This window comes from Cetorhinus maximus, chromosome 17 (genome assembly GCF_964194155.1).
Source record: "Cetorhinus maximus chromosome 17, sCetMax3.hap1.1, whole genome shotgun sequence".
Taxonomy (NCBI): Eukaryota; Metazoa; Chordata; class Chondrichthyes; order Lamniformes; family Cetorhinidae; genus Cetorhinus; species Cetorhinus maximus.
In genome coordinates this window covers 16,512,044-16,539,249 of record NC_135895.1, presented here as the reverse complement: position 1 = coordinate 16,539,249, position 27,206 = coordinate 16,512,044, and positions in this window count along the sequence as shown.

The window sequence follows — 27,206 nt, the reverse complement described above, 5'->3', positions numbered from 1 at the left end:
AACATGGTTTCTCTCTCCACACATGCTGCCACACCTACTGCATTTTTCCAACACTTTCTGTTTGTATTTCAGATCTCCAGCCTCCATATATCACAGAATCTTTACAGTGAATAAGGAACCCATTAGGCCCATCAAGTCTGCACTGGCTCACTGAAAGAGCGATCTACCTAATTCCATTCCCTTGCCTTATCCCCGTAACTTTGCACATTCTTTCTTTTCAGATAGCAATCTAATTCCCTTTTGAATACCTCAATCAAGCCTATCCCTACCACACTTTCAGGAAATTCGTTCTAGGCTCCAGTCACCGTCTGGGTGAAAAAAGCTTTCCTCACATCACATTTACTCCATTTGCCCATTTTTTTGAATCTGTGCCCTCTAGTTCTTGATGCTCTCTTGAGAGGGAACTGTTTCTCACTGTTTACCCTGTCAAACCCCTCAGGATCTTGAATACCTCTATCAAGTCTCCTCTCAGCCTTCGTTTCTCGTTTCTCCAAGGAAAACAGACCCAATCTCTCCAATCTATCCTCATGGCTACAGTTGTTTATCCCTGGAATCATTCTTGTGAATCTCCTCTGTACTCCCTCCAATGCTATCAAAGAGAGAGAGGGAGACAGAGAGAGACAGAGACAAAGAGAGAAGACATGTCTAGTGGTTATAAATGAGTGACATCCACCTGGTGGGCTGCACTTCCCTTGGGACTTCAAGGTTTGTTTGCCTATCTTGCTTCGGGCAGCACTCGCAGTCATCAGCGCCAGGCTTCACAGACAGCACCACATCACTTTTAGGGGGGGCTTACGGTAGGTCTCTATCTACAAGATCAGCCAAATCTGGGTGGCTTTTCAATGGCTGCAGGGCTCTCTTGACGAGGGGGAGAAGTGGCCTCAGGCAAGGAAGAGTCTATCGGTCAAGGGGTGTACTGGGGAAGGAGGGTATCCCAGTGTGTGTGTGTGTGTGTGTGTGTGTGTGTGGGGGTACATGTTGATCTGTGCTAGTGGCCTCAGAATGGTGAGGGCTGAGGGGGCAATCTCCAGAGGACATATGAGGACATGTGTGAGAGAATGGGTGGTGATGTCCCTTGAGCTGGCAGTGAGTGAGATGGCAGTGAATGTGCGATGGGCTTGAGTATGAGAGTTTAGAGGGATGAGATGGTGGCCATACCCTGGCTGCATGGATGAGATCATTCATCCTCCATCTGCACTGGAAGGCAACCGATTCTGTGCAGCATTGGCACTGATCACCACTGCCACAGCCTCCCAAGCCTGGTTAGTCATGCCGCTGCCCATCCTGCGGCCAGAGTAGGGGTAGAGGACATCGGGGCAGACCTCCACGGAGTCCAAAAGGCGTTCCAGTGACACGTCACTAAACCTGGGGGCTGCAGTCTCTTTGCCTTTTGTGGACATTTTCCCTGCAGTAGTTGTGGGCTGGAAACACTGAGATGTGCGCACGCGGCTGGACTTTAAAGATGGCGCCCGGCTTGGCGAAGCGGCGAAGTGATGGCGTGGCGGGTGAGTGAGAGCCCGCCCGCCATCGAAACAGCATGTTTCCTAGGAATGCATAACTAATGCGGCGGGTCTGGGACAATAAGGTGTGAAAACCCACCATTGTGGCCGATGGGTAAAACGTCGTCTCACCCGACTACTACCGCACTTAGTGCAAACCTGGGACGATTCCGCCCAGTGAATATGATGAGGTAGAGAAGGACTATGTAGTTGGCTGAGGAATGGTGGAATAACTGTGAGTAAAAGAGAAGCCATGCCCATTTAAGTGCTATGTGTCAAAGGTTTGAAAGTGCTGTGCGCTGCCTCAAAGTACAGTTTAAAGTTATTTTCAACTGGAATCATGAATATGAGGATCAAGATGAAAACTGTGAATAATGGGCTAACTTGCTGCTGGTGCCAAAGGACAGGCCATAATTTTCTTACATATTATTTCAGTGTTTCATATTTATTTATGGCTTCTCCTAGTTTGACCTGAAAAATCATAACACTGGAAGGAGTACTGCAACAAAGATAATATTTCAACTAGGATGTGGACTGCTGTTTGCTGTTATGTGGTTCTTCAGTGACCTATGACAGAGCTCACTAAAGAGAAGTGTTGTTACTGCACTAGGGACTTCTCACGCTAGGAGTCTTATAAATAGCCTGGTGTAAAACTTCAATTTAAATACTGCCATGTTGACTGCTGGGAATAAGTTGGTCCTTCTGTGAATACTACCAGGATTCTCTTCTAAATTACCAGCAGGAAGTTAACTGGAGGGGATAACTGAAGGGAGAAAGAAAATCTCTGTATCCTCCACTCAATCAGCCATCGTGACACCATCTGATCTTTCACCATTTATATCCAAAATTCATTCACATTCATTGATACCTACTGTTTGCAATTCTACAGAGGCAGCACAGAGTGGAAAATAGCATCTGGCAGTACCGAAATCTAGATTTTCTAGATTGGCTTCATAGGTCATAGAAAAAACAACTTGAAGTGTTGCAAAGTGCACTGGACTAGTAACAAAATTGACTATTATTGCAAGTCAGCGCTTGGAACTGTGTTGTCAACAAAGTTTGCAAATTTAGCAAAGATTGTTCGTCAAAATGCATCAATAATGTACAAGAGCGTACTCAACAAAAAAACATTTGAAGAAAAATAGGGTCACAATCCAATGTGCCAACTTGCCTCAGGAGAGAACTTGCATACAGAGCAAAAAAAATGGAATATAATATTCTCTCCTCTAGGACATTTAATTGATGACTTTTCATGTCTACAGACCAGGACTGCTCCAGGCGACTAATGGCCCAGAAAGCAAAGAAGGCATCAGCCCCCGGATTTAGTGATGCGTCTCTGGGGCGCCTGTTGGACACAATGGAAGGCCGCCGCGAGGTCCTCTACCCCCCATCTCTGGCCGCAGGAGGTCCACCAGAGTCACCAATCTGGCCTGGGAGGCGATGGCGGACAGTGTGAACAGAGCACAGGAGGAGCTCAGCCATCTAGCGCAGGAATAGGATGAATGCACAGATGGACAACTGAAAGAGAATCCCAGCAGGCAGCATTGAAAATGCTCAGGACAGGGAGATGAGTGCGATGAAAGAAGGCTTCACATGTGTGGGACATTGCTTGCATGGGGCTCCGAAAGGCCCAGTCACACACACACACTTCTCCCTCCAGAATCATTTGTGGTTCTGCTGCCTGTCAGCTGAACTGCTAGTGAGGCGGATGCAGGGGGAGGATTCGCAAAGCCTGTCAATGAAGCTGAAAGACACCATTACACATTATTCAGTGAAAGTGAATATATTTTCAGCTCATAAAGTGACAGAATATGTTCACCCATGCAACCACTTGTGATCAGGAATTCTTAACTTTTCTAGACCGATCACTTCTTCGAGGTGCTGCCCTGACAGAAGGGGGGGAGACAGCCTGTGCAATAGTTAATCCTGTTGCCTCTGATGACCGTCCTCTGGAGACCTGAGGCCTTGGGGGCCCCAGCTTGCTTTGGCTGTCCTCCTGTGGGCCAACTGTTCCCTCTGCAGTGACAGAGAACGAGGTCGAGGGGGTCACGGGCAAAGGGGACTTGGAGGGAGCGGACAGCCTCTGAGATTCCTGATTGGATGACCCAGGAGTGTCCAGCTGCCACTTCTCATCCCTTCGGGTGCCCAAGGGCCCCAGTCTGACCCCTTGAGTGGAAGGAGCACCTGGAGGGACGTTGAGGTGCCCTGTTTCCCTCTCGCGTTACCACTGCAGGAACTCACCCATGGCTCCCGTGATGGAGAGCAGGCCTGTGCGCACCTCCGCATTCTGCTGGACCAGGGTCTCCATTGGCATCCGCCATCCTTCCCATGGAGACCTCCATACACGTACATGTGGGCACCATTTCATCAGAGAGCAGGTGGTCGCACTCCTCCGACATGCATGCCACTCTGTTGAGGGCTTCCAACAGCTCTGCGTGATGTTCCTCTGCCTTCTGCTGACTCTCCACGATGAGTTGGAAGGCTGAATCCAGAGGCTTGTTATCTGACTCGGACCTCACAGATGCCTCTTCCCCAGCAGTGCTCCAAGTGCCAGGGAGCTCGGCTGAACCTGCCTCCTCCTGCTGCGGACACGTGTCTGTGCGGTAACCACCAGGTTGTGAACCCGAGCCTGCTCTAGATCTAGGTCTCGCTGAGGTGTGTGTCTCTGTGCTGGTGGAGGGTGTGGGTAAGTGCTGTGAAGGGTCTTCCAGGCTGCTTATTTCCAGCTCTTCAATGGAATAGATGTTCTCTTGGCTGGAAGTGAGGAAGTTTATGGATCTGAAGGACTGGCTGGCTGAGGACATCAGTCATTTGGCAGAGCTCCCTGTGCACCAAAGTAGAGATAAATAGTGTATGGCAGCAGAGTTAAAAGCAGGAGAGAGAGCACTCACAGTTGTGTTGAGTGAGGGATGATGTGGTGCAGGATCCTCATGTTGATGTTCGCCGCTGACCTCACCGTCGCCGCAGGCACGGTCCACGTTCTCACCGCGATGGCACATTCCTCAAAGTGAGTGAGGGGCCTAACATGGGCCACTCCACCCCCCTGGTCTGGGACCTCTTCCTGCTGATGTCAGCCGGCTTCTCCTGCAAGAAAACAGATGGAGGGAGTGTGAGGATACATGGCCCTGGGTGAAATGTTTGTATGGTGAGTGGAGCCATGGGGACGTGAGCTCCAGCCTGATGGAGATATGAGGGTGTGTGTGAGAGTTACTGGTGTTGTCCCTTGAGGTGTGAGATCCCTGTGGATGTGCGATGGGTTTGGGAATGTGTGAGTTGAGAGTGATGAGGTGGTTGTCTTACCCTGGGGGAATGGAATGAGACCATTCATCCTCTTCCTGCACTGGATGGCTGACCTCCCCTGTGCTTACCACCACTGCCATCGCCTCCCAGGCCAGATTGGCGACTCTAGTGGGCCTCCTGCGGCCAGAGTGGGGATAGAGGAGTTCGCGGCGGGCTTCCATTGCTGCCATCTTCTTTGCTTTCAGGGCCATCTGTGGCCTGGAGCAGTCGTGGTCTGAAGACCTGAAGTAAGCATACGCTCTGGTGTGTTTTAAATATGGAGCTCGGAGCGAGGAAACTCTGAGGTCACGGCGTGATGGGCCAATCCAAGCCCGCCCGCCAGTGAGCCAGCGTGTTCCCCTTAAATGCATAATTAATGAGTTGGGACATACTGGGAATGGGACAATACGGTGCCAAAAGCCGCCATTGTGGTTGGGGGGTATGACGTCCTTTTGCCCGCCCGCTACCACACTTGGTGCAAATCTGGGACGATTCCACCCATAGTTTACAGCCTGGAATATTGAGCTATTCTTCAGTCCTTATTCTTTTCTCCTAGTAGATTTTTGCAATAGAATGACACTAATATGTTTTAATTATATTTATGTGCCTAAATGAGGGGTTTTGATAGAATTGATAGGGATAGTGGGAGGGTCGTTAACCAAAGGACGCAGATAATTGACAAAGATTCCAGGGAGAAGTGAGAAGAATTTTTGTCACACAGTGGGGTAGTTTGATCTGGAATGCAATGAGTGTCTGGAATGAGGGAGGTTGAATTGTAGATTTCAAAGGGGAATTGGATATATATTTGAAAATGAGGAGATTGCAAGGCTATGGGGAAAGAGTAGGAGAATGGGACTAATTGGATAGATCTTTCAATGAGCTTGCAGGAATATGATAGGCTGAATGGCCTCCTTCTGTGCTGCTATACCCTTCTGATTTCAGATTCTAAATACCTGCCCTTACTATTCTCTCGAGGCTTCTTCCTTCTTCAGACATAGGGGAAATTAAAACTGTCTTTTCTTGGAGGTCACTCTGCCTTTCCTGACTCTGTTACGAACAAAGAATATGTCCAAATGCAGCAAGACTTGGACAATATCCAGACTTGGGCTGACAAGCGGCAAGTAAAATTCGCGCCACACAAGTGCCAGGCAATGGCCATCTCCAACAAAAGAGAACCTAACCATTGCCCCTTGATATTCACTGGCATTAACATCGCTGAATCCCCCATTATCAACACCCTGGGGTTACTGTTGACCAGAAACTGAACAGGACTAGCCATATAAATACAATGGCTACAAGAGCAGGTCAGAGGCTAGGAATCCTGCGATGTGTAACTCACCTCCTGACTCCCCAAAGCCTCTTTGCCATCTACAAGGCACAAGTCAGGAGTGTGATGGAATACCCCCCACTTGCCTGGATGAGTGCAGCTCCCACAACACTCAAGAAGCTTGACACCATCCAGGACAAAGTAGTCCGCTTGATTGGCACCACATCCTCAAACATTCACTCACTTCACCACTGACGCACTGTGGCAGCAGTGTGTACCACCTACAAGATGCACTGCAGGAACTCACCATGGCTCCTTAGGTGGCACCTTCTAAACCCACAACCACTACCATCTAGAAGCACAAGGGGCAGCAGATAGATGGGAACACCACCACCTAAAAGTTCCCCTCCAAGCCACTTACCATCCTGACTTGGAAATATATCGCCCGTTCCTTCACTGTCACTGGGTCAAAATCCTGGAACTCCCTCCCTAACAGCACTGTGGGTGTATTTACACCACATGGACTGCAGCGGTTCAAGAAGGCAGCTCATCATCATCATCATCATCATCACCACCACCACCACCACCTTGTCAAGGGCAATTATGGATGGTCTAGCCAATGACACCCACATCCTGTAAATGAATAACCCACCCATGGCCGCGCTTGCATGTCTTTCATGTGCTGCCTATTTGGCATCCTTTTCAAACTTCTCCTCTCCCCCCTCTCCATCATTGTCTCCTCTCACTACGTCCACCCCCCTCCTTCACTGCTGCTTCTTCCACCCTTGGGGTTTGCTGCCTCTTGGGACCCGGCTTATACCCCTTACCTTTCCTGCTCAATATAATTTCCTCTCCCCTCCTATGACAACTTTCTTCCGTATTTCCACTTTTCCCTCCCTGTCAGATTCCTACTATTCCCTCACCCTTCTTCCTACTGTGCTTCTGGCCATCCTTTGTATGCTCGAGAACAACATGAAGGTGACTAAGATAAGCAAATATTATTTAATTTAAAAAAAACAGTTATTTGAAAGTTGTTCCACAGCGAAATTCTCCTAATTAGTCCATCAAACCATCTGGTGCACTGTCTTCCTCAAACTCCTAAACAACCCGAAGGGTAAACAAAGATTATTTAAATATTTTTTTTTTACAAGTGGTCTACCACTTTCAAACTTAAAACATCAATTAATATTTCTGCATTGTTGCTGAATCAAATGTTCTGTTTGCCCTTTTGTTTAACCTCAAGAACAAGACTCAAGGGTAAAGCTAATAATATTTTCTCATGAAAAAATCCCTGTCATTTTTAAAAATGGAGCAGAATTAGCCAAGAGGAAAGCTGTGTCTGCTAGGTTAGTGCTGATCAATGCTTTTAAATGTTTTGCTTCATCTATCTCACATTCGTTTATTTAACTCAAACCTTTTATTCATAAACCTCTGCAAATACTTTAAAATATTCCAACATGCAACTAATTTAGAATCATCAAATGGTTACAGCACAGAGGGAGGCTATTCGGTCTGTCCAATCTCTCCCACTCCCCTGCCTTCCCCATAGCCTGGCATATTTTTTTCTCTTCTGACACTTACACTTTAGGAAGTCTTACTCTTAGGCTGTGCATTCCAGACCATAACCACTCACTGCATTTCAGTTACATTCAGTTCTTTACAACGTCTATCTGATTTCGCTCTAATTCTTAAATTAATTTTTCACCCTTAACCAGCCTCCCTCTCTATAGCATCCTCAACTAATTGGGGTTGCTGAACCACTAAGATAAAAGCAAAAAACTGCGGATGCTGGAAATCCAAAACAAAAATAAAAATACCTGGAGAAACTCAGCAGGTCTGACAGCATCTGCGGAGAGGAACACAGTTAACCTTTCGAGTCCGTATGACTCTTCAACAGAACTAAGGAAAAATAGAAGAGAGGTGAAATATAAGCTGGTTTAAGGGGGGTGGTGGGACAGGCAGAGCTGGGTAGAGGGCCAGTGATAGGTGGAGATTGCCAAAAGATGTCATAGACAAAAGGACAAAGAGGTGTTGACGGTGGTGATATTAGCTAAGGAATGTGCTAATAGGTGACATTAAGGGTAGAAAGCAGGACGAGCAAGGTACAGATAGCCCTAGTGGGGGTGGGGTGGGGGGAAGGGATCGAAATAGGCTAAAAGGTAGAGATAAAACAATGGCTGGAAATACATTTAAAAATAATGGAAATAGGTGGGAAAAGAAAAATCTATATAAATTATTGGAAAAAAGGGGGATTGGAAAGGGTCTGGGGATGGATGGATTTCTTTAACATGATGCCACCACCAAACACATCTTCCCTTCACCCCCCCTGGCAGCATTCCGCAGGGATCATCCCTCTGGGACACCCTGGTCCACTCCTCCATCACCCCCTACACCTCAACCCCCTCCCACAGCACCTTCCCATGCAAACGCAGAAGGTGCAACACCTGCCCCTTTATTTCCCCTCTCCTCACCGTCCAAGGGCCCAAACACTCCTTTCAAGTGAAGCAGCATTTCACTTGCACTTCCCTCAATTTAGTCTACTGCATTTGCTGCTCCCAATGCGGTTTCCTCTACTTTGGAGAGACCAAACGCAGACTGGGTGATCACTTTGCAGAACACCTTCGGTCTGTCCGCAAGCATTACCCAGACCTCCCTGTCGCTTGCCATTTCAACACACCACCCTGCTCTCATGCCCACATGTCTGTCCTTGGCCTGCTGCAATGTTCCAGTGAAGCTCAACGCAAACTGGAGGAACAGCACCTCATCTTCCGACTAGGCACTTTACAGCCTTCCGGACTGAATATTGAGTTCAACAATTTTAGATCACGAACTCTCTCCTCCATCCCCACCCCCTTTCTCCCAATAATTTATATAGATTTTTCTTTTCCCACCTATTACCATTATTTTTAAATGTATTTCCATCGTTTGTTTTATCTCTACCTTTTAGCCTATTTCGATCCCTCCTCTCCACCTCCCCCCCCCACTAGGGCTATCTGTATTGCTCGTCCTGCTTTCTACACTTAACGTCACCTATTAGCACATTCCTTAGATAATATCACCACCTTCAACACCTCTTTGACCTTTTGTCTATGACATCTTTTGGCAATCTCCACCTATCACTGGCCCTCTATCCAGCTCTACTTGTCCCACCTCCCCCCCCACCCCCACCCCCCACCCCCCCCTTAAACCAGCTTATATTTCACCTCTCTTCTATTTTTCCTTAGTTCTGTTGAAGAGTCATACAGACTCAAAACGTTAACTGTGTTCCTCTCCACAGATGCTGTCAGACCTGCTGAGTTTTTCCAGGTATTTTTATTTTTGCTGAACCACTGTTTATGCTGTGATACTTTACTATGGGGCAGGCGAGGAGGCAGACCCCAAGCCTACCTCAGCTGGAGCAGAGTTTAAACCCCCATGCTGTTGCCATTATTCAGTACCACACATGCTAGCTATGTAGCCAACTGAGCTAACCACTCCACCCGCCCAAACAACCATTTAATGTATTTGCAATAGCATCTACAATATGCCGGTGTAAGAATCCACGTTATATTGTGTAATCTTCTCCCCTTATCAAACCATACATTTGCCCTGAATTACTACAAGGCCAACAGTGAACCTGCAGTGGATTCCTGGCAGATGATGATGGTCAGGTCCAGAAAATGACACTGTAATGCTTCTTCTCTTTCCCAAATACCGTTCAGAGGTGGGCAGGTAGGATTTTCACCCAGGTCTTGAAGAAGCTAATGGAGCCAGTCCAAAGGGTGTCATGCTGTGCCAACCTCCAACCTCCAGAGGCCCAATCCTACTCAATGCTGGCGTCTAGCATCATAGACTGGCAAAAGTCCCACCACCAACCGCCACCAGCACCCCCCACCCACACACACCTCTCGGCCCCCAGACTGGTTTCAAGGCCACCACTTGCAAAGAAAATTCCCCCTTCTATTTGATCCCAGCTGATGTTACCACTGGTCAAGTCAGATCCCAGAGTGAAACCTGGCTTGATAGATCCTAACATTTTTTTTAGAAACCATGGGGGAAAGTTACTGAACAAATTCACAGGAGTCTGCTGATGAACTTTTAACACAAAGAATAAAACATTTATTAAACTAAGAAAAATGCCAGACAAGAAGGTTGGAAGGATCTCAATACAAACACAAGAAAATTATTCAAATATTCACTCTCCCTTCACCCCAGCTACATCCCCACAGACACATACAAACTCTGAAAGATAAAACAGTTTACCATATCTACCTTATACTCTAGCATTCAGGGGTATGCTGTACATGTGAACCATCTATTGAGCTGTGGTCAGACACACCACACACAAGTAAATGACAGATGCGACCAAAGCAGATTTTGTGGATTTCTCAACAATCCACCCAAAGGCTTATCACCCGGTGAGCCACCCGGTCTCACTGAAACCCTGTCTTTCTCTCGAGGGTTTCCGATCTCCACTTTTGAAGGATCCACCTCCAGGTTTTCAATCTCACCTTCCGAGATTCCTTTCCTCTGGATCTCTGCGCACACTCCAGCTTCACCTTCCAAGCGCACATTCAGATCTTCAAAAGGCCTGCAGTAAGGAGTCACCAACCTTCAGCTGCCCTTTCGGATCGTCTGGGCTTCTCTCAAGCCTGCTCTGCTTCAAGTGTGCTCCCCACAGTTCTTTCTTTAACCTGGAGCCTTTTTGCCTCTACTCCTGCCACTTATCTTGACTCAGTGGGGTCTACCTCTGATCCCTGTCTTTGTCCCTGCCTGGGACCTTCTTTTGGGGCCTCTTTCTGTACCACTCCCTGGTTTGGGACCATCTCTTTGTTCCCATCCCCAGCCCTTTTAGACACCTTCTCTCTGGAATGGCGCTCTGGTTCAGGTCACCTGACCTGCTGTTCACGCCGTTTCACTTCTTTTTCCTTCCTTTCTCCTGCTCAGGTGCACAGAGCTGGCTCCCGGCCTGAAGACGTGAAGGTCCCCAACTGCATGTGCGGCCAATTCCCGGTCGGTGCACGCGCAGACGTCCTGAGGCCTGCGGGAACTGTAGTTCCCGACCTCCAAACTCCCGATCTCCGACTTTTAGTTAAGTTCCTCAGGGTTTCATCACGCCTCTCCTCTTTTCAAGGGGGTTGATTGTGTAACAGCCAGCACATCTAAACTGGCCCCGTCTGGTTTCGCTGCTCCCTTTTAACCTCAACCCTACCTAGTTGTCTCTCGCTCCTCTCCTCTACTTTCTCTATTTAACCTGCTGTGGCTCCCTATTTAACTCTTGATATAAGTCCCTCAACATTGCCATTCTTGTTTCAGAGGCACTCCTGGCCTGAACTCAAGGCTTCTGCTTCAGCTTCGCTGCCCAAGGTGGTCTTGAGGCTACTCCAGCCTCAAACTGTCCCATTCACTCTCCTTAAAGCCGTTTGCTATCTTCCCCCCAAAATGTAATGGACGTTCATTCCTGTAATTGAACGTCTTTGAATTCCTGTGAGCCTTTCAGGTATATCTGAAATGTGCATTTTTTTTTTTCCTTGTGATGTTTACTGTGGTAGAGGGTAGCAAAGGAAGGGAAAGAGGTTGAGAGGGGAGGGGAGAGGAGAGGAGGAGGAGGAAGGAAGAGAAAGGAGAAAGAAGCACAGGAGGAGTGAGGGAGAGAGATGAGGAGAGAGGAGGGTGGACAGGGGAGATAAGGGAGGACTGGGAGGGGATAGAAGTGAGAGGAAGGGAGTCAGGGAGGGAGGGAGGGAGAGAGAAGGAGCAAGCCAGACAGTTAAAACCAAAACCAGTTAACATCGGGAAGGGTGAAACCATTATCTTTGGCTTCCGCCACAAACACAACGCCCTAGCCTTAGCCACCGATTCTATTTCCCTTCATGGACCATCTGCAATCTCAGCTTCCTATTTATCTCTGTAACCTCCTCCAGTCTTGTAACCCCTTGCCACACAGGCTCTTTCCCCCTGGCTCTGGCCTCTGGTGCATCCCGTTTCTGTTATTTCCGTTAGCCACAAAGTGCCTTCAGTGCCCTGAACAGAGCCTCCAACTCCATACCCTCTCCATTACAGGAACTGTCTACTTTCACCTCTATAATATCAACTCCCCCTTCTTCCCAACATCAGCCCATCTGATTCTGAAATCCTTATCCAGCACCTCCTGATTCAATTAATCCAAAACCCTGCTTTCCATATCCTACCCTGCATCAGTTCCTGTTCACCCACACTCCCAACTCACTGTTCTGACAGACCTGCAATGGCCTCCAGTGTCCCAACACCTTCAATTGAATATTCATTTTTGTGTTGAAGTTGCTTCATTATCTCACCCCACAATTATCTTTGTAACCTCCTCCAGCTTTGTAATCCCTATCGGCAGATGCTCCATTCCTCCGGTGCATCTTGCTCCTGTTCTTTCCTCCTTGCAGTGCTGTCAATCACTCCGACCCCACAATGTCCTCATTACTTTCCCTGCCTCCCTATTCTCCTTAAAGCCTCCCTCTTTGACCAAATATTTGGTCACCTGTCCTATCATCGCCTCTTTTGGTTCCATGACAATTTTCTTCCTGATTATGTCTCTGTGAAGTGCCTGATGGTGCTTTTACACATTACATTTACACTGTTTAAAGGCAGGTTCTTGTCATTGTCGTTGTGAAGGTGAGGGAGGGAAAAGAAGACAAGAAGAGGGAAGAGGGAAGGAGGAGAAGGGAAAGGGGAGAAAGGGGGAAGAGGAGAAAGAGGATGGGGAGAGAAGTGAAAGAATGGGGCTTGAGGAAAAGGCAGACAGGAGAGAGGTGAAGGGGAGAGAAGGAGGAAACTGGGGGAGGGGTAAAGAGAAGGAGAGGGAAGTAAAAAAGGATAAATAGTTGGGGAGAGAAGGGAAGGGATGGGAGAGGAGAGCGGAAGTGCATTGAGAAAGAAGAGCGGAGAGAATGGGGAGCGGAAGGAGAGAGCAGAGTAAAGGTTTTATGGAGGCCGGCCAGTCCCCTGGCTGATAAGCCTGATGGCATTGCAGGAAGAGTGAGAAGGAGTCAATATGTCTGCTCCATGGAAGAGTTGTACAGATGTATGAGGAAACTTCATACCGGGAGGAGAACAGAAAGTTGCGAGCAGCACGGAAGTGTAAGGAAGTGCGGAACATGAAATCAGTGGATAGAAGAGTGAAACGCCTTCCAGTTGTCACTAGGCAAATCCACAGCACCTTTTGTGCCCTGATGCTAAGGGCAGCAGTGAGTGTGACTAGACTGAGCAGGAGCCCTGATGCAGAGGGCCTTTGTGATTGAGGGAGAAGTATATCAAATGGAAGGGCAGTGTTTGGAAAGTCATAGAGGGTGGGGGTGCGAGGGGGTGCATAGGGGAGGAAAATTCAGTGGCACTGTCTCATGTACAGAAAAAGAAAGACTTTGCATTTATATAGAGCCTAACATGACTTCAGGACATCCCAAAACACTTTTTGAAATGTAGTCACTGTTGCAGGGAATGTGGCAGCCAATTTGCAAGCTTCCAAAACAGTATTGTGATAATGACTAGATAATGGGTGACTGAGTGACAAATATTAGCTAAGGCACTGTGAATGACTCCCCTGTTCAGGCCAACTGTCTGACCGTCCAGATATAAATCTGTGGAACTTTTTGTGGCGCTGCACCCACAACCTGGGATCAATGCTCTTTGAGATTTTCTACCTCCCAAGCCTGGCTACCCTGGTGCCTTTTTAAGGGGAAAGAGAATACATCACTGGGCACTCGCCTACCTTCAGCTTTGCATCATTGAACCTTGGAGCTCAACCATGAGACATCCCTCAGCCCAAATGGGAAGCAGCACCCAAGGTTCATCAGAGCTGGAGGAAACCTCACTTTAAGAGGTCCATGCACACTTTAAATAGGCGTCAGGCACTCCCCAAAACAAGCCCTCCACATCAGTGAACAGCTATTCAAAGCAGAAAGTACACGGGCAGCTCACCATTGACATTCAAATGAGATCCAACCATCAAAATGATCCAGGCCTCGTGCTGATTACATGTGATTGCCCTGCCAACCAACAGCTCAATTTGCACTGCACACGCACCCACACACGCACACGCAGATGCTCACACACGCTCACACGCACACACACCAAAATCTACCCTATGCTGTTTCCCTTCCCTAATCATGAGCAGGACCTTGGGCGATTCATGAGTATTACATAACATGTTCATATATTCTTCTGTCTACTGTTTTAATGCAGATGTGCACCCATTTACTTTAATAGAGTAAGCACTTTGTTAAAATAATGGACAGAGAAATCGCCAACAAACACGTTAATGCATTCTTATGCTAATATTGCACAGCATGATTTGACTGTAATTGAGCATTAACCGTTCGACTTTTTTTTTACTCTGGAACTAAAGATGAGGTTGTTGACAGATTTTTATTTTCAGCGTCTGGGGTGGAGGTGGGCGGGGGGAGAGGTTAATCTGGCTAAGCAGGTCGCCCAGTTGTTATAGAACCTTGGCAGCTGGTTTCTGACTTTAGTAAGCTATTGATTGGTGGTGGTGCTTAAAATAAAAATGCAAAAGGAAACTGCAAAATGTTGAACAGGTAAAATAAAACAAGCCAATGCTTGAAATGCACGGCAGATTGATCAAGATGTGACACAGAACCGGCTAATGTCCCTGATTCGGGTGCAGGGTTAAATTCAAAACATTAACCTGCATTTCTCCTTCGGATGCTGACTGACCTATCGGCCTGCAAATTGTTTGCCTCGTTTTTTTTTTATCATTAAGGTGTCACTCCAAGCAATCCTTTTTATCTTCTCCTTGGTTAGGTTCTTCTAAGATTTGTGACAAGACATTAACGTAACAAGGCAAGATAGCAGCCGGGCACAAAACACAACTGATGCAACGTGAGGGAAGGCAGTTTTACTCTGGAGTTTTCTCCTTGCACTTGCAAGTACTGTAATCATGTGCAGAAAATTGGTAGATTCCAAATTGTGACTTAGACTAAAACTTGGCCTCAAAAGTCAACGTTAAGTGCACGAATGCCAGCAAAACCCGAATCATCCCTTTGCTCCCCACTAAAAGTGGGGAGTTTGCCGCAGAAATAAAAGTTTTAACGAACTCAATGACAAACTTAAAAATGCCATATATCCGAGGCTGCTCTGTGTGTTGCTATTGAAATGGTAGCACGTTGGTTCGCACCTAAGATTCCCCATATGGCGAATCTCCAACCACAGCTAGGCAAATTCCTCTTCTTAGTTTCCTGCAAGACTGTGATTTTCACAACTTTTCTACAATTTCTTTGAAAATGCCAGACTTGCGAAAAATTGTAATTTCGTCACAAGCCACGGGAAAAGTTATGGGAAGAATTACAATCTTTTAAAAATAGGACCCAATGTTCTCTGCCACTTTTCAGGGACATAAAAAAAGACCAAAAGACTGACGTTCAGTGCATTGACATTTTAAAAGTAGCTGTAAAGTATAAAGTATGCACTCAGCTTTAAGTAGCACACTTTGGGCTGATTATTGGGCTTGGCAGCTTGAGAGACTGAGGCTAGAAGAAAACATTCCCCGACCGAAAAACCCCGGAACGGTTTTCATCTCCCAAACCTGCTTTTAATCTCTGTTTAACTGGAATTTAGTTAGCAATGTTGACACCTCTGCACTTTAACACTGGGATTTCTTTGCTGGACAGAATCCCTTTCACTAAAAGTGAATATCCCATCTGGGTCTCTAAGGGACAATAACTGAGTTTAGGCTGGGTTTAAATAGCGATAAGGACGGGTTATTTCATTGATTAACACTAACACCAGCCTAAGGCCGCAGTGTCAGGCATTGGATTTAGGATATTATGAACAGAATGACAGAGTTTTGGTACTTTATTCCTTCTGAATCACATTCTTTCACATATTAAGTTAATTCCACCCTAGGTAGCTACTTTATTATGCAGAAGAACTTAATCCACTGATGTGACTCTATCTGCTCTTGCTTTGATGCTGCCCCTGTTTACCAGAGTAATGCAGTCTGTGTAAGATAAAGTACTCGTGACAAGAACAACTGAATCAGGCTTTTAGAGGCACAGTGGCCTGACCTGCAGAATCAGAAGCCGTTTTAAATGAAGTGATGTTGTTTACATCGTGAAAACAGACATGATTTTTTTGCATCAAGAAGATCCAACTTCACTGATCTTCTTGTACCTCACTTTATCTTCCAGCCACCTTTGACCTCTTCCTTAATGCCTTCTCAAGGCATCATGGACATAAGCCTTGTGGTGTTCTTTTAGAAGTAGGATTGCCTGTATCCCCTCCGGTGAATTTAAGCAGCTGTTAGAGTTGGTGGCAAGGTTGTCCCAGCTTCTGTACACTGGCTGGGGAAAAAGATTACAGGTCAGCCCCCAATAGCAGTGGCACAAAAGGAATCAAGCGGCTCAAGATCTCAAACATCCAAAAAGGCATCTTACAGATCTGATGCCGTCATGTAAGTTGTCCACTTGCATTTTTTTTTAAAAAGTAGTGTATTCATCAAATCTCCTGATTATGTGTTATTTTGACATCTTGCGTAGAATTTTGCTTATCCAGAGATAATATTAATTTGCCCCTTTAATAACAACTTTAGCCTGTGCTTTTTGGGTGCATAAGCCAGCATTTTGGCTCGCCCTGGATTTATACATTTCAGCAACATAAAAGAGACGGCGGTATTAGCAGAAGGCTCATTCGTAGTGGATAATACTGACTTTTAATCAACGCCATTTGTGCACATTGTGACAAAATCGTTCACCTGTCTGATTGAAGTATGCAGCCGATCTGATTCTTAAAGCTGCTTTTGTTCGGAAGGGTTTAGTTTTCTTTCCTTATAATAACAGATGGCTCATGTATCTGTGTCTGAGCTGAGACTATCACTTGGACCACAAGCAGGGAATAAGGGAAGCTGCCCTGTTGCAATCCAAAGAAGACCACAAGCCTGAGTAGAGAAAATGAAAAGGTGTTTTGAGGCCTTGTAGTGGTGTTAATTACCCAGAAACCACACAGAAAGTGCTCACTGTCAGAGTTGAGATGTTGTGCATCTCTTCTCCCACAGATAAAAGGCATAGTATAAAACATTTTGCAGGGGACAATGAAGTAAAGATTAACATAATCTTTCATTTGTATCCCCAGTAAGCTAGCCATGTGTGAACTACTTTCTTCATTCCCTTCCCTCTCATGTCTGGATTTAAGGAATGGCAAAGCAAGAATAGGCTTTGTCTCCGAAGCCTGACAGTTGTGTATTCCCACCTACATTTGATCATCTCCACTGATACGATACTGCCCTGGCGATTATCAGTCAATGAAAGGAAAAACAAAGTGTCACTTCATTGACAAACCTTATCCCTGTTATGTCATTCTTAATCCAAAGGACTCAGCACTTTTTTTTAAATAATTGAAACCCGCCGATGATGTCGAAATTTGTGAATCATTTCTCCTAGTTTAAGCCGCCAAAGGCACTCGGTTTCAGACTACACAAACGGTTTTATTTCAGTAAGACTACTGAAACAGATTCTCCTTAATGGCTATATTTAATTACAATGGAAATAATAATTAGGAACAGGAGCCCCCCCCAAAAACTCAGTAGGCCTTAAACCCAATGGTTATGCCAGGGTTGTGCCCAGCAGTACCCACCAGATTCTGCAGGATTATTGGGAGGACATCTGATCAGCATTTTGCCCTATACTGCTGGACAGTCCAGAACTTGGCTACTATCAGGGATAATAAAGGATGTGTAGAATTCCCCCACCTCTCCCAAGCAACATCATGGAGCCCTCCCATACCCCCCAACGCCTGCCTCCTTAGCATCACCCCCCACCAACACCCGCCCGCCCCCGATCCAGAATACTTTCTTTCAAAAAGTATCAATTAATCTTCCAGGATTCAGGAGAAATTTTCCCTTGATTGGGCCCCCATTCCTCCTCCACCCCTACCCCCTCACCAGGGGGCTCACTTGCACCCTTCTGGAGGCTCGTATGCCTCAGCTCACTTAACTTACATGAATGAGGATCCCTTCCTGATTGGGGCAGCACCAACATTGAGTATAGGGAATCCTTGTCCCCCCTGGATTCACCTCTTTGGATCTACTTCTTTGGTATCCTTAGTCTTCTAAGAGGAGGATGGACTTTCCTTCAGAAGACCAAGCGGACAGTGTCCCTGCCCCTCCCACTGGGAAGACAGCAGAAGTCCAAAGGAAGTTGCAAGGGAATTCAGAGCCAGGTTATTCAATTCTGTCGATGGCTCAGTGAGGTGAATGGCATGGCCTGGAACACCCGAACATTGATCCCTGGTGTCTGCTCAATTAATCAACTCTATTTGGTAACTGATAGGTCCACTACAATAGCTAACATGACTCCAGGTTAAGCAGTGGGCCCTGGAGAAAGGCTACATGTGTGGGTGCTGGCGAAAGCAGGGTTCAGGATCAGCAGTGAAGCCCCAGTAGTGGAACATCTCTTTAAGGCTCACATATGAATAATGGATACTTGAGGGAATAATTGATACTTCAGGGAGGCTGTGGTCATAACAAGATAGGTTTGCCGCCCATTATTGGCAAATACAATCCCATCTTAATTGTGCTAATGTACTTATCTGGGCAACAAGACGGTTAAAAATTTAATTGAAAGATGAGTTTTGAGCCACCCAAGTGGCTAGTGACATAAACATTTTGGGTTTCTGCCTAAACGTGCTAAACTTAAAAGCCATGATCAAAAATATAGCCCATTGTTTAATGGTAAGTATGTGTAGCAGAAGATAAAAGTAAAGGAGAAGCATTTGGAACAGTATTATTAATTTTTATTGATAAAATTATAATTTCTATTTACAGTAAAGCTGCTTTCTGTGACCCATTACAATCAGGTACAAATCTTCTGCAAGTAATTTGGTATTTAGTGTATCATGGAGACTCCCTATCACAAAGTCCACAACACAGATATCCTGACAGCCTTGCCTGATTTTTTTATATATCAGATCAGCTGGTGTTGATTTGTAACAACCTCTATTGTTTATATCTACCAGCAGGCATTGTCCTTGCTGAAGGACCTGGCCTTCATTGTCCTTTGTGAAGTAATGAACATGCGGTTTAATTCTGGTTACATATTTATTTAAAACGCAGTAAAGAACGAGCATTGATCCTATTCGCAAACAGCTCTTGGGAGACCTTGTCCAGCAGCATCCCCTTGCTGTTCTTTCAGGCCACGGCATGTACAAAGACCAACGTTTGTTACCTATTTGCTGTTCTGTTAACCTAAACCCCCACAGATGAAGTTGAATGCAGCTTTCAGATGGACCCTTGGCTCAAAAAATGCTCTTTAGTTTTGAGTTTCGACAAGCTAGAGGTAACGTTAGAAGACTGCCATTTGCCAAAAGCCCCATTTGAAATCGTAAAATAGCATCAATTGCATGGAGAACATTTACATTTTGCAACCTGGCTGCTGGTAAAGTAGTGAACTTGGGATGATCTTCAGTAACTCTCACTTTTAACAAAAGAGTAACCAAAATTAAAAGCTTCTGTTATATGTAATCAAAAGCGTATAATAACAGAGCACAGTGGCCAACGAAATGTATTTGGAAAGTGTTTGACAATAAAAGTATGTGCAAAGAAAGCAGATCATCTGCTTGATTTTAGGTATGATTTTTAGTTTAATTATTCCAGGGTAAGAAGAGCATTGATGAATACGAACCATTGATGTGACAAGAGTAACATTATATCTGGAACCCCCTATGGGATGGAAAGAGATGTTGGCTCTTATATGTCTCAATTAATGTAATTTTAGATGAATTCCAATCATCTTTTTACAGTTTGTTGCTGTAGCCGTAATGTTCTTCTGATATGCAAGATGCACAGTGAGGGAGCCTTATTTTGGATTAGGAAGCTCATGCATATGCAATGTGCAATTTGTTTTCAACTATATCATGAATATGCATGGTCCAAGCTAAATGTAATAATGGAATGGAGGGAAGTGAGATTAGAACATTTAGGAACTATAGGTTGGGAAAACAAGCACCGGTTGTCATATCATGCAACAGAACTCCAAAGGAAGCATGCTTACCAATGATAAACTAGTATAGTCACACAAACCAATAGTTACTACACTGGAATGAGGTTTCCAAAAAAAATGCACAAATCAAGACATACTGGAATTGCAGGAATGCAAACTACTGATAAGGCGACTATTACTTCAAGCCGTAAGAGTGAAAGGAACATTTTAAAACAATTCCATGACATTGAACTCCAGAGTACAGGGTAACCACACAGAAAAATATTATGTGGGTAAATTTACACTCACCTGCTTGGAGGTAAACTGGCGAGGTTGTATCGGTCACTTATCTGTACATTCCATTCATTTTGAACTGCGGTTAGATCTTGTCAGCTTCCGATCAGTTGGTTGAGTTAAAATTAGCTCTTAAATGTCTAATATCATCCTGTACAATAAACGTCAAGCACTGATGTAGACCCTAAAGTTCATGTTGAGCTTTCTCTTCACCAGTTTTGTTGCAATTTATAGAACCTTTCTAGCTGAAACAAGTACAATCAGGATCATTACACTTTTGACTGCAACCTCCTTCGACAGCACCTTCCAAGCCCGCGACCTGTACCATCTAGAAGGACAGGGACAGCAGACACGTGGGTAAAATTTTAGCTCAGCGGGCGGGTGCGCGCCCAACCCGACCGAGCGTGAAATGACGCACGATGATGTCGGCCGAGTGTCCCGATGTCAACGCGCAGTCGCGCAATAGTTCGGTCGGGCGGGCCCACCAACGATTAGAAGTCCTATTAAGCCTATTAAGTTATCAATTGACGTTAATTTTTCAGTATCCGTTCAATCTAATGGTTGCCTGGGCAGGCGAAAAGGCCAAGCGGCCTTTGCATTTTTTTGGAAACTTAATCCACAGGCGGGTTGAGGTTTCCAAAACCTAATACAAATAAATTAAAAACTTTATTTTTTAAATTATAATCATGTCCCTTCACACTTCATGTGACAGTGGGACCTCATGAGGGGAACGTTTGATTACATTTTTCTGTTGTTTATTATTTTTTTCGATACCTTTTCATCTCCCTTAGGCAGCTCCATGCCTTGGGGATTATTCAGCGCTCTCTCGCGGGCACGTGGGAGGTTTGCGCTAGGCCTGCTCGCCCTGCCCGCACAGGCAGCGCTCAGCGCTGCCACTCGCTATCACGCTTGGGAGGGCCTTAATTGGCCCACCAGCGTCAAATCACGGTGCGCTGACAACCGCGCCTGCTGATCTCGCACGTCAAGGGCAAAATTCTACCCACGGCAACACCACCACCACCACATTCCCCTCCAAGCCACACACCATCTTAAAATGGAACTATATCGCTGATCCTTCACTGTTGCTGGGTCAAAATCCCTCCCTACACCACATGAACTACAGCGGTTCAAGAAAGTGGCTCACCACCACTGTCATGAAGCTACTAATGTATATAATATTTTTGGAAAATATTTTTCTTTTAAAATAGAGGTTTAGTCTGTGGGTGTGTCTTAATTGGATTAAAACCAGCTAGTCTGGGTGCTCTGATGTACACTAGTTTTGAGATGTAAACAGAGAAGTAGTGGTGCATTTGCATTTTTTGAAAACAGCATTCAAGAAATGGGCTGAAATTTGGCACCTAGATAGCAGAGACCAAGCAATATGTTTATATTACTAATAAAATTGGTACTATGAAAGGGGTTTTATTGTTAGAACAGGTGGAGTTCAAAGAGGCTGGTGATACAATGCGAATTTACATTCAGTGAGGTGTGCTGGATATAACCGATAGCAGTTTTCATGTGTGCGGGGCAGAGGCAATGTAAGATCAAAGTAGCTGTAAGCCTACAACTGTCTGCACAGGAACCAAAGTGAGAAGAACCTCATTTTGAATTTGTAAGGTGAAAATGCTTTGCCTGGTGTCTGGTTGAGTCTATGGGTTGCTGTTGCCTTAATGGAGATTAGTTTGGGAATTTGTTAAAAGTTATGATAGTAGTAATTAGTAGCCATGTGTATATATTTAACTTGAGTAAATTAATAAACTGTTTCATTTAGTTTAATATAAAACTTCTCGAGAACTGGTGGTCTGATTCCTGAATCTAGAGTTGCATCTCAAACATACCACTTAAAAATATAGGTTAGGACAGTTTTTGAAAGTTTCTGCCAGAGATTTTTAAATAACTCAGCTTTACCAATTGCTGGGTCATAACAATTGGCTGCTCGTCTGGGATAAAAATATTTCTAATTCCTTGGTTGGTTTGGAATCGGTGAATCTTCAGGTTACGAGTATGAGAAGCACTTTGAATTCAGGAGCTGGTGAGGTATTTTAGAAGTGGTGAGACTGAAAGATGGCTTTGGCAATTGCTAAGCCCTGTCTAGGAGTAGAAGAGAACTGCGATTGGGTTGGAGAAAATAACCAAAAGTAAGTTAACAGAGTTGGCAGATAAGTTAAAATTGAGGGTTACTGAGGGTGCTAGGAAATCAGATATAATTAAAAGTATAGCACAGCTTCTACAGTTGGAAGTGAAACCTGACACTAGTGAGCCACAGCTGGAGGTAGTAACTCTTCAGTTGCAAATGAAAAAGCTTCAATTAGAAGCAAAGGACAGAGAAATGGCTTTTAAAAGGGAATTAGAAATTATGAAGATAGAGAAGGCGGAAAGAGGAAAAAGAGAGAGTGAGAGAATTCCAACTGAGATTGTTGGTAATTAAAAATGAGATGCCAGTAAGTGAGGAAGGATTTATGTCCAGAGTAGAACCCAGTGGGCAGATGTTTAAATTTGTACAAGCTCTTCCAAAGTTTGAGAGAAAATATACTGAAGCATTCTTTATTTCGTTTGAGAAGCTAGCTAAACAGATGAAATGGCCGCAGGAAAACTGGACATTATTATTACCGTCTAAGTTGTTTGGCTGGGTGCATGAGGTATACGATTCGCTATCAGAAGAAATGTCGGTGAATTATGATGTGGTGAAAAAGGCTATTTTGAGTGCCTATGAGTTGGTTCCTGAAGTATACAGGCAGAAATTTAGGAATATGAGAAAACAGCCTGGGCAAACTTATACTAAGTTTGAAAGAGTTAAACAAAGTAATTTTGATCGGTGGATACGGGCGTTAAAAATAGAAACAACCTATGCAGCCCTTAGGGAAGTAATTCTTTTGGAAGAATTTGAAGAGTCAATCCCTTCAGTAGTGATAACTCATGTGGAGGAACAGAGGGTTGATTCTGTAAGACAAGCAGCAGAGATAGTTGATGATTATGAGTTAGTTCATGGAGCTAAACCTTTTTTTCCATCATCCTTTCAAATTGGAAAAGGATGAAAAGTGGGAAGGTGAAAGGAAGGCTGGTAGTCAGGGAAGAGAAGGAGTAGCTGGAAATTCCCAGGAAGTTTTTTTTTCAGAATAAAAAGGAAGGTGCTGAAGGTAGAAGTGACATTCGAAAAGTGAGGTGTTTTCATTGTAATAAAGTGGGGCACACAGAGTCAGTGTGTTGGAGATTGCAGGAAAAATCAGTTGGAATGATTGGGGTACAGAAAAGCTCTGGAAGTATAAATACTGTGGGTTCTGAGGTTCAGGCACAGGAGAAACCAACGGCTTATGTTCAGGTGAATCAGGGAGAATTAATGAAAGGTGAAGAAGTGGGAATGTATTCACAGTTTACTGTGAGAATTCTGAGGAGCAGGTTGCAGAAATGTTTAAAAATTTTGTATGTGAAGAGAAAGTGTTTCCGTGTGTACAGGATGGAGTAGGTAAAGATGTTAAAATTTTAAGATATGCAGGGGCTAGTCGATCCTCAATGTTGTGGGATAGTGATATTTGTTGTTCAAAGGGAGCATTGCAGGAGAAGGTAGTAACAAATGGGGTTCATGGAGATGCTAAATCTATTCCGTTGTGGAAGGTAAATTTCAAAAGCAAATGGAAGACAGGTGAAGTTATAGTTGGAGTGGTGGAAAAATTGCCCATTGCATGGGTTCAATTTATTTTGGGTAATGATATAGCTGGATCAGAAATGTGGGTGATGCCTATGGTAGTTGAGCAGCCTGTAGAAGTGTTTTTAGACGAGGTGTTACAGAAGGAACATCTGGATTGTTTCCTGATTGTGTTGTAATGAGATCAAAGGCTCACAGGGAAGAATAAGACAAACAAAATAAGCAGGCAGTTCAAAGGCAAGAAGAAGGTGTTGAAATCCAATTAGCTGGCACTGTATTTGACAACATTGTTCAGGGGGAAGGAATGCAGGACAGTTCCGCTGAAATGTTTAACTCAAAGAGGTTCGTGGAGTTACAGAAAAATGATTTGCAATTAAAACAGTTATATCAGAAAGCTTATTCAGAAACAGAAGCAAAATGTATTCCAGTATGTTATTATCTTCGAGGAGATATTTTAATGAGAAAGTGGCGGTCGGATTATGTCTCAGCAAATGAAAGCTGGAGGGAGGTGCGTCAGATTGTTATCGTTTTAGGGTATAGAAATGAGATTCTGAGGATTGCTCATGAAATTCCAATGGGGGGACATTTAGGAATTAGGAAAAACACAGGAAAAGATACAGAAGGTTTTTTTTTTGGCCAGGATTTCATAGGGATGTAGTCACATTCTGTAGAACCTGTTATACATGTCAAATAACAGGAAAACCACAAGCAGTGATTAAGCCGGCGCCTTTAATCCCGATACCAGCATTTGAAGAACCTTTTACCAGGGTCATGATTAATTGTGTAGGACCCCTCCCTAAGACTAAAAGTGGAAATCAGTATTTATTGACAATAATGGATGTGTCTAAAGGTTTCCTGAAGTGATACCTTTAAGGAACATTACAACTATGAAGATTGCAGAGGAGTTAATTAAATTTTTTACAAGATATGGTTTACCTAAGGAAATAAATTCAGATCAGGAGTCAACCTTCATGCCGCAGCTGTTTAAGGAAGTAATGAATAGTTTGGGGATAAAACAATTTAAGTCAACAGCTTATCATTCAGAGTCACAAGGAGCTTTGGAAAGATGGCATCAAATTTTAAAAACTATGATAAGAGCATACTGTTAGGATAATGCACAGGATTGGGATACAGGAATTCTATTTTTGTTATTTGCTATTAGAGACACTCCTAATACATCAACTGGTTTTAACCCTTTTGAACTAGTTTATGGTCATGAGGTAAGGGGACCACTGAAATTTATTCATGAGAAATGGGTGGGTCAAAATTCAGAAACTATTCTCCTGGATTACGTATCAAATTTCAGGGAAAGATTGAACAGAGCATGTGAGTTGGCTAGGGAACATTTAAAGACATCACAGCAAGTGATGAAAGTGGAAGCAGATAAGAAAGCTAAAACTCACAGTTTTGTTTCTGGAGAGAAAGTACTAGTTTTGTTACCAGTACTTGGTGATTCATTAAATAATTCATTAAATTTAGTGGGCCTTACAGGATTGAAAAGAAATTGAGTGAAGTAAATTATTTAATAAATTCTCCAGATAGAAGAAAGAAGCAGAGGGTGTGTCATGTAAGTATGCTTAAAAAGTACTTTGACAGGGAAAAGGAAGAAAAAGAGGAATTAGTGATGGTGGATGATGAGAAAGAGGTAGAAGTGCAGGACTCTGAAATTGATTTTCCTCTAATCGAATTGGATAATGAGGCGGTGCTTGAAAATTTAAAATGCAATTTTGAGTTACCTTCCAAGCAAGTGTCAAAGTGATTTGGAAAAGCTGTTGCAGTCACAAAAACCTATTTGTGGAAATAAGTTGGGAAGGACAGATTTAGCTATACATGATTTATGTATAGAAATATCATCTTCAATAAGGCAACTTCCTTATAGATTAAATCCGGCAAAGTTATCACAAAAACAAAAAGAAATTGACTTCGTGCTTCAAAATGATATCATTGAGTCTAGTTGCAGTAACTGGAGTTCACCTATTGTACTGGTACCAAAACTGGATGGAACACAAAGACTGTGTGTGGACTATCGAAAGGTGAATGTGGTGACAAAAGCAGATTCATATCCTATACCATGGTTGGAAGATTGCATTGTGAAAGTGGGATAATTGAAATTTATCACAAAGATTGACTTGCTAAAAGGATATTGGCAGGTACCGTTGCCAGAGAGAGCAAAGGAGATATCGGCTTTTGTGATGCCAAGTGGACTATATCAAGTATATATAGTATATATATATATATGTGTTATCAAGAGTTTGAAGCTTGAAGGAAAATTGGACATTTTTAAAACCCTGGACGCTGAACTGGAGTGATTTCTGTTGATACCAAGAACTTGCTTACATATACATATTTATATATGTATATATAGTTAAGTTAATGCAGGCATCTGGTAATGTGATAGTGTAATAAATATAGGAGATAGCGTGAGAAGGGTTATTAAAATGAAGCAGTCTTTTAGAATTATGATGGTTCATTTTTCAACAGGGAGGGGGCTGTCATGAAGCTATTAATGTAGATAATGTTATTGGAAAATATTTTTCTTTTAAAATAGAGGTTTAGTCTGAGGGTGTGTCTTAATTGGATTAAAGACTGCTAGTCTGGATGCAATGATGTGTACTAGTCTTTAGGTGTAAACAGAGAAGTAGAGTGTATTTGAATTTTTTGAATAGAGAATTCAATAAGTGGGGTGATATCTGGCACCTACATAGCAGAGGCCAAGCAATATGTTTATATTGAAAGGGGTTTTATTGTTAGACAAGATGGAGTTCAAAGAGGCTGGTGATACAGTGAGAATTTACATTCAGTGAGGTGTGCTGGATATAACCGATAGCAGTTTTTGTGAGTACAGGGCAGAGGCAATGTAAGATCAAAGTAGCTGTAAGCCTACTAACTGTCTCCACAGGAACCAAAGTGAGAGGAACCTCAATTTGAATTTGTACAGTGAAAATGCTTTGCCTGGATTCTGGTTAAGTCAATGCGTTGCTGTTGCCTTAATGGAGATTAGTTTGGGAATCTGTTAAAATTATGATAGTAGTAACTTGTAGCCATGTGTATATATTTAACTTGTGTAAATTAATAAAATGTTTCATTTAGTTTAATATAAAACCTCTCGAGAACTGGTGGTCTGATTCCTGAATCTGGATTTGTATCTCAGATATACCACTTAAAAATATAGGTTATGACAGTTGTTGAAAGTTTCCCCTGGGGATTTTTAAATAACTCAGCTTTACCAACTGCTGGGTCATAACAACCACTTTCTCAAGGGCAATTAGGGATGGGCAATAAATGCT